General features: G+C 41.0%; 1 non-coding gene across 1 annotated transcript; it reads left to right on the forward strand.

Annotated features, from left to right (window-relative positions):
- Positions 1-5,545: 5,545 nt before the first annotated feature.
- LOC111826060 lies at positions 5,546-5,652 on the forward strand. The gene has a single exon (XR_002829303.1). It is a non-coding gene; the product is annotated as a small nucleolar RNA SNORA68 (small nucleolar RNA).
- The last annotated feature ends 1,596 nt before the right edge of the window (positions 5,653-7,248 follow it).

Consider the following 7,248-nt stretch of genomic DNA (forward strand, 5'->3'; position numbering starts at 1 on the left):
GCCCTCAAACATGTGAAGCACTCGGAAAACATTTATTGAATTGAGCTTTAGAAAGAAAGCATGATGCCCTAGAGCGCAGGAATAAATCCCCACTGTTTTATAATACTGAATACAGATTTTATAAAGAAGAAAAGAAGAGAGGGAGGGAAGGAGGAAGGAAAGAAAAAGACCGTAGGTGCCTGGACAGCTTTAATAAAGTGTTTACCTTAAGAGCAGGTAAGGAGGTGCCTACCTTATCAGTAATAAGTAACTATCTATCAGTAATGACTATAAAGGGTAAAGACGTCACAGAATAAACGCTGGGCCATTTTTATCTTAGACTCTAAAGGAGCAATAATGATCCCCCCCCACCCCCCACCCCCCGACCAAAGTGTCATTGTTGATGATGAAATTCAATTATCAGTTTCTGCTTCGATGGAGAACTGAACTGGTCAAGGGAGCCACTGAAATATGTAGTCATTGGCAAGTGGAGGCATCAGTAGATAAGCTTTTGCAAGGGGAGGTCTCGTCTTTCAATCTCTGGGTTATTTCCAGTCTCCTACAGATCTCATCCGTGAATTAGGACAAAGCAGTAAAGGAATTAAAATAAATCAGAATAGAATTCACGGACATGAACCATAGGAGTATTCCAGTATCTCAGCCTTTCCCTCCTCTCCCCCAGACGGAAGTCTGTTGCCCACTGTTCTGTGGGAAATATAATCACTTTGCTTCTTAGAGTCAGGCTTGAATCAGGAAAATACTGTGCGGCGAACGTTTGTCCCTCTTTATGACATCCAATGTTTATTTTAAATGACTATTTATTAAGTGACCCTGACTTCCTGAGAGGTGTATTAGGTATTGCACATTTTTTCATTGTTGGTAAAAGTGTTTAAAAATCAGAGAGATTTCACTTGCCTTTCTTATGTAGTTTTTTTTTTCTGTGGAAAAATATACATAACAAAATGTATTCTTTTAACCATCTTTAATGTACAATTTAGTGGCATTAAGTGCATTTCACTTCCCTTTCAACATCATCTATTCTCTAATTATACTCAGACTATTAATACCTACATAATACCATACCCAAAGCTTTCGTGTTATTTTGCCTACAAAAAAAGTTCCTATGACAAAAATAAGATTGATGCTTTTTAAATCGAATTTATTGGGGTGACCCTGGTTTGCGAAACCATACGGGTTTCAAGTGTACAACTCAGTAAAACATCACCTGCGCGCTGCATGGTGCGCCCATCGCCCAAAACAAAGTCTTTCCGTTCCCATTTTCCTCCCTTTGCCCACTCCACCTACCCCACCCCCACCCCTTTCCCTCTGGCTATCACCACTCTTTTGTCTGTCTACGTGCTATATACATATGTTTTTGCTTAATCCCTTCACTTTTTTTTCATCCAGTCCCCCAACCCCTCTCCCCTCTGACAGCTGTCAATCTGTTCCATGTATCCATGCCTCAGTTTCTATTTTGTTCGTCGATTTATTTTGTTCATTAGATTCCACATATGAGTGAGATCATGGGGTATTTGTCTTTCTCTGACTGACTGATTTCACTTAGCATAATACTCTCCAGGTCCAAGGTTGATGCTTTTTGGAGATGCCCTGATTCTGACAGACTAATATGTTAGGTAGGAGTATCACATTTTTCACCAGAATGTTACATTTTCCCTATAGTCCCTTTAAGCTTATTTTAAATGGAGTCATTGTGGCTCCTCTTTTTATCTCCTGAACTATGTTATCATCTCAGCTGGGCCCAGAGCTAATGGTTCTCTGTAAATATCTGAAACTTCAGGCATGAGAAGGTATTTATTTCATAACAGTAATGAAAATGAAGAGTTTGGATAGTTTAATTTTCCTGAGAAAAAAAGAATGGTCAAAAATCATTCGTGAACTATTTTTATAGCACTTTGAACTTCAGGGCTTTATCAAATTCTTCCTAATGGCCTATTTTTCTCATGTATCATGAAGTTTTCCTTTCATAATATAACACTCGTGTAATACATTTATTCCTATGTGTAGCTTAGGAAATGGGAAGTATTGCCCGTTATTCTCCTCCTAAATATAGAAACTAACATATAAAAGGAGTCAAATAGGAAAATCACAATTAGAATCAGGAGTGAAATTAAATTATAATGAGATTAATGTTGAATTAATACTCTTTGTAGAGGCAGAGAAATACTGTTTAATCCCAAAGAAAAATTATCTCAAAATTCATTTTACCTCTTGTAAGATTTCCCGGGACTAGTATATTGTGGTTAATAAAACATAAAAATATTGTGTATCTTTCTTAAAATATGCAACAATGCTAATTAGCTATAGCAATGTACCTATATAATTTTCAAACCGCTTATAAAATAGCATGTAGCCTTTCCCTTATAATTTAAAACACTGAAATGTAACCAATATTGCAAAATTGCTTTTTGCCACTAGAGGGCAGAAAATGCTCCACATTTGTACTTAACTAATTCTAAATTCTTTGACCATTCTTTGATCAAAACAATAACCACCACCACAAGAAGTCTCTGAGATCCTCTGGTTATATTCTATACAATATACTGTACACTTAAGGCTCAGTTAACCACTTAAAAATTGTAAACTAACATACAATCACCTAAATTCAACGGTTTACAGAAGGCAACAGTAAACATCATTCTTGCAGCCTGCGTCTAGCTCTGAGGTAAGGGTTATTACCATCAAGGAATCAGTACACCCTCAGGAAAGGCAGAGCGCTCAAACAGCACAAAACACACTGTGATTGAGAATCAGTAATATTGTTTCTATGTTAAAATACCTGCAGTGAAATGCAAAGGTTGTTTTTATTATAAAACTAAAATAGTCACTCAAGTTACAAAGCAATAGAAGATTAAAATATTAACATTTGACTCTGTAATTTCCATGTGTGTCTTCTTTTGCCACAAACCAGCTGTAGATCTAACTGTGGCAATGATGTTTTTTGGTTTCCTCCTAATATCTTTTTGACCTAATTAACGTGTGTTCCCCTACCAGTTAAACCATTTGCATTTCAGTAGCTAAAGCATTACTTTGTTTGATTAGAAACCACAACCTCTTCCCTTTTCACTCTCCTTTATTAAAACACATCATGGTAAACTAAGCCATTTGGATTTCAGTCTGGATAGGTGTCATTTCAACCACTGCCCTTCAACCTTCTCTCTCTCTGTCAATCTTGGCCGCGTCCTACATCATAGGACAGCAAGAGGGCAAAGACGGCAGCCTGCGAGAGGAATGGAGCAGGCACGGAGCCGGGGTTATACATCACTGAAGTCAGCGACTTCTCTGATGCATGAGCCTTTCACTTGCCAATCAAACCTTCTGCAGGGTTATGTATGACCTTGCCCGAGACAATAAATCCCTTCTGAAGTCTTGGTTCTTAGCCTAAACAAACCCGCCTTCCCCGCTTTTCACTCTAATACTAATAAACACAGCACAGTGGGGCCGAAAAGCTGGGGGACTGGACAAGGTACCAGTGTCACGTCTGTTGGACTAAAGAAGCAATGCGCTTTTAAAACCAGGGCTAGCCATAGAAGAGAAAGGGTTCTGTATTATATTCCTATTGGTGGAGCTGGCAAGTTTGAAAGAAACTGATAACAATTACAGCTGCCATGTAGTAGACCTAACGTGAGCCAGGGAAAGGGTTTGAGCAAAGACTAGATGGTTACACGTCAGCAATATCACTGATGTCCTTTCTGCATGGACTGTGAAGCTGGACTCATTGACTCCACAAACCTTATCAGTCTGCATTTAAGATTAATTTTATGTTGAAGAGAAATACATGCACAAAGTTTAAAAAGTCAAAAGAACTCTACGGGGCTTATAATTAGGGTGACTGCATCCAGTTTTCCAGGAACATTTCTGATTTATGCTTATTTTCCGTGTAATTTTAATAGTGCCCCCTTTCACCCTCATGAGTGTCCCAGTCGGATGAAAAACTACTGTCTCAAGTCCAACCTCATCCCCGCCCCCCAGTTTCTATTCCCCCAACTACCCTGAATTCATTTAGAATTTTTCTATACGGCTTCAAATTTCTAAAACAAACAAAGAGCAAACAAAGAATGATTATACTACTTGTATCAGTTAAAAACTGCCTTTGAATTCAAAGGGAGAGGAAAGCATTGACTTAAACAAATAGAGATGCCTGGATGGTGCATTGTTTGAAGACTTATTCATCTAAAAGTGACTTTTCCTCTTTCACACTTTGCTGGGATTTCATATCCATCCAAATTCTCAACAAAGTGGGCCTGAATAAGATGTAAGTGCATATTGCAAAGTCAAAGGATAACTACTCAAAAATTTTTTTTAATATATTTTATTGATTTTTTACAGAGAGAAAGGGAGCGAGATAGTCAGAAACATCGATGAGAGAGAAACATCGATCAGCTGCCTCCTGCACATCCCCCATTGGGGATGTGCCCGCAACCCAGGCACATGCCCTTGACCGGAATCGAACCCGGGACCCTTCAGTCCGCAGGCCGACGCTCCATCCACTGAGCCAAACCGGTTTCGGCACTACTCAAAAATTTTAAAAAGAAGTATAATTGATATGTTAAGAGGAGACAAAATGGGATCACATAAAATGCTCAACTAAAACCAGACAAGGAAAAAGAGAGAGGAAGACAAAAGAAAAAGGAAAGACAATGAACAGAAAACAGTAAGAAATAAAATAGATACTACCCAAGTATGTAAACAATCACTTTAAATGCCAAAGGTCTAAATGTATAAGTTAAAGGACATGGGTTGTTATAAGGAATAAGAAAACCACACCCAAGTGTATTTTGTGTACAATAAACTAATTTGGAAGACATAATTATTTGGAAACTAAAGGGATGGAGAAAGATAGGCCATGCTACCACTAATTGAAAGACAACGCAGCCTTCAGAACAAGGAAAGTCATCAGTGGTTTCCAAAGGTTCAAGAGGAGAGGAGGGATGACTGGGTGGAGCACAGGAAATTTGAGGGGGCTGTACACTATTCTGTTTGATACTGAATACATGACATCATGTATCTGTCAGAGATCACAGAACTACACAACACAAAGGATGAGCCCTGATGTAAACTATGGACTTTAATTGATACGAATGTGCCAATGTTGGTTCATCAGTGGTAACAAATGCACCACACTAATGCAAGGTGCTAATGGTAAGCGACACTTTATGGGGCGTACATGTGAGCCCAGTGCCTGTACACGTGAGAACACGTTCTATTTCAGAGAACAGGTAGGAAAAATGGTTTTCTAGAACCTGCTAGATTCCCCTCCCCCAGCCCAACTGATCTGGCCTGGTTGCTAGGGACCTGTTTACTTAGGAATAGAACACTCTGTTGTGGTCAGGTATGGCACACAGGACACTGGCACTCAGACAGAGCTGAGCGCCCAACCAGTCATGGAGGGCCACCTGCCGGCCTGCATTCACCTTTCAGCTAGTCCTGCAGCACCTGTGCAGTGTTCTGCTGGTGATTCCTGAAAGCTTGGGACTGTCCCACGTGCCTACGCATTTCCCTGGAGGATCCTGGTATGTGCTGTGGTGGTGGTTTTGATAGTGAAGAAATGACACACTTTAAGAATTGTGAACAGGTGCTAACAGCAAGTGGATCTTGTCGCCTTTGGGGGCAGTCACTGTGCCCCCTCAAAGTGAATTGGAAGGTTCTACACTCCTGGTGGCCAGAGAGGGGCCTCCTAGGCAAGCACCTAATGGGAGTTTTGAGGAACACCCAGAGACCTTAGTACATGTTCACCCTGCAGAAAGAAAAAGAAAAAAAAGAATTGTGAAGGTGCTAGGAAAAAAGTGTTCTGACTTCGATGAAGTCTGTGAAAGGAACGGTGTAGTGAGAACAATGGACCAATGACACAAGCCAATGACTCTGTCAGGCCGTGTGGGGTGAAGATTTGCAACCTGTCTGAGAAGATGGAGGAACACATGAGCAAGAAATTATAGAAAGAAGACAATCTTCCATGCCAAAAAAAAAACAAACAAACAAACAAAAAAAAAACAAAAAAAAACTCAAGAAAACTGGAACACAGCCATGTCGACTGAAAATTCATTGAGTTAAGGAAAGAAAATGATTGCAACAGGCAAATGCTGGCCAAGGTTGAGTCCAAGTCCCAGCCTTTCCCAGATGGTCCTTTTTCTCCACAGAGGACCGAACGTGTCAGGGGATCCCCGGGATCATGAGCCCCCTGTCCCCCAGGAAGGAGGAGGCTTATGCAGTAAAAGCTCAAGAATCCAGGGTCACCTGCAGGTTTGACGCAGTTTCCACAGCAGCTGGGTCTTGAACACCCACAACCACAAGAAGACATCTGCATTGTTTTCTCTTTCGAGTAAGTTGGATTGACCTCTTCTTAGTTTAGCTACTGTTATTTAATTGATGCTACAAATCCTCTTACTCAACTAGATGTAGCATTATAATTTTAAGTTAGTATTTTAAAATAAAGATTCGTTTTTAAAATCCTATTGTGAAATGTCATGTATAATAAGGTAATAATTTGTAAGAGAAACTTGGACATGAAAGTTCGTGTATTGCCTATGGTTGCCTCCCACCGGCTCTAAATCTGGGGCCCTTACCAGTTAGACTCCAGGGGGTAGAGCAGCAGGTGGGAAAGCACATGTCCTGGAATCTAAGAGCTTTGAGAAACGGGGTTATTTATTTATTTTGGAAACCTTTTGAACTCTTGCATCATCACTTTTTTTCTATTCTACTGAATCACTCCCATTAGCAAACATTCTGCAATACCTCCCATTTTTTAAAAAGTCCTCCCTTGACCCCACATTAACTCCAGTTTCCGCCTGATTTCTCTGCTTCCATTCACAGAAAAATTCAAGAGTTGACTGTACTCACTATCTCTACTTCCCCTCCTTCCTTTTTCATTCCAACCAGGGTTAGGGTTAGGGTTAGAGTTAGGGTTAGGGTCAGGGTCAGGGTCAGGGTTAGAGTTAGGGTTAGAGTTAAGATTAGGGTTAGGGTTAGGGTTAGGGTTAGGGTTAGGGTTAGGGTTAGGGTTGGGGTCAGGGTCAGGGTGCTTGTAATGGGCTGAGCTGACAGGGTATCTGCTCGGAGAGAATGTAATGAGATCCTGAAAACGAGCGGCACGAAGGTTATAGGTGGACTCTTCTAGGAGAAACTGAACAGGCAGCCCTGGAAGGAGAGAGTGATGCCGCCGCCAGAGGGCGCCCTGCGGGGAGGCGCGGGGGCCGGGCGGGGGAGAGGCGGGGCCGGGCCAAGGGCTGGGGCAGCGGATGAGCCCTGATCAAC

The sequence above is a fragment of the Myotis lucifugus genome, unplaced genomic scaffold (assembly GCF_000147115.1).
Source record: "Myotis lucifugus unplaced genomic scaffold, Myoluc2.0 scaffold_52, whole genome shotgun sequence".
Taxonomy (NCBI): Eukaryota; Metazoa; Chordata; class Mammalia; order Chiroptera; family Vespertilionidae; genus Myotis; species Myotis lucifugus.